Source organism: Girardinichthys multiradiatus, chromosome 5, assembly GCF_021462225.1.
Source record: "Girardinichthys multiradiatus isolate DD_20200921_A chromosome 5, DD_fGirMul_XY1, whole genome shotgun sequence".
Taxonomy (NCBI): Eukaryota; Metazoa; Chordata; class Actinopteri; order Cyprinodontiformes; family Goodeidae; genus Girardinichthys; species Girardinichthys multiradiatus.
Window position 1 is genome coordinate 39,275,479 of NC_061798.1, and position 1,646 is coordinate 39,277,124.

Genomic DNA, 1,646 nt, shown 5'->3' on the forward strand with positions numbered 1-1,646 from the left:
GGTCATTTCATCTAAACCTTAATGTTACATGTCTGAAAATAAATCTTTACATATAATGGGAAATGTAGATGAATCAAATACTGTAAATGACTATAAGATCAATTTAATTATATGTAGCTTTAAATGCAGAATTGTACAAATGGAAAAACATGGATAATATAAAATAAATGTCATTAATGGTGTGCTCACTTGTTGGTGAAGTTGGCCCCAGAACTACTTCCCCATAGGCCCATACAAACTTGCTCTAGCCTGTACTTTAGGTTGCATTTAAAATTATTTAGAACTTGGTAAAAACCAAATCATTTTTAGCATTCCTAATACATATATTCTCATTACCATGACTGTACAAAAAGAGCTTCAACCAAAGTAAATATGTGGCATCTTGTTACAAGCTAAATAATATTTTTAGATCAAAACATGCATCATATATCTTATATAATAGGTCCAGTGAGTAAGGGTTCCGGAATCAGAATCAGAAAAGCTTTATTGCCAAGTACGTTTTTGGACATACAAGGAATTTGTTTTGGCGTAGTCGGTGCAATACAGTACAAATTAAACAGTATAAACATATCTACAATATAATATAAATATATGTGCACAGTTTTAAGTGAGTTGTCTCTCTATGCATCTTTTAAATATGTGATGTTGTGCTGAAAAACATTTGGAGTCTTGAAGAAAGTCCACACACTGTCACACTATTATTTAATAAAATGAGACTGTGATCTGTAATCTTTTCACATTTTATTCCACGTTCAATGGATCACATCCTCTACAATTTAACCCCAAAAAAGAAATTTAAAAATGTGCAAAAATAAATGAAGTTACAATAATCTAAATGCATAAGTACAAGTTGTTGAGGTACATTTTAATATCAGATCCAGGATTCATTCTTGTAGAGCACACACCTGCTTTTAAATATAGTGAAAATGTCCTGGTAGGATTTTTCTGACCTTTTCTTGCATTTGCATCCTCTTGCTGAAGCCACAGTTTGCTGAGATTTTACAAAGGATCAAAAGGATCTCATTGCACATATGTATCAGTTAGGAAAAGGTTGCAAAATATTCCACACTATTACATATATTGTGACACAGAAAGGACACCTACCAAGCTGACATTAGCTCAATATAGTGTTTGGAATTTTTCATGCTGAATGATGGAAACACATTGTTTCACATTTTTATGTATTTATTTCAAACATTAATAATATAATTTCACCTTTTTCACATGTTATGTGTTTGTTGGTAGCTGTAGGTTAAAATATATGCATGAAAACATTAATACTCCTACCCCATTCTGTGTTTCAAAAGCAATACATATACTTTATAGAAGTGAAAGGACTTGATGTTTCCCAAAACCCCTTTATTTCTCTATGTTTCAGACCTGTGTAACACGTAGTTTTCAATATGCCAACATACATGGCAAGGAACAGTGTGTTAGCAGCTTCAAGGTTCCTACCTGCAGTGTTGTTCTTTGTCAGAAAAACCTGTATGAAGTGTGTGAAGACAGACATCTCCCTTCCATTCCTCATGTATAGCTGGATCTCACCCAATATTTGCACGCTGAAAATCAAAAAATATAAGAAATATGTCAAATAAAAGAAATGCAGATATTTCTAAGGTAAATATAAAGGACAAATCAATTCATGC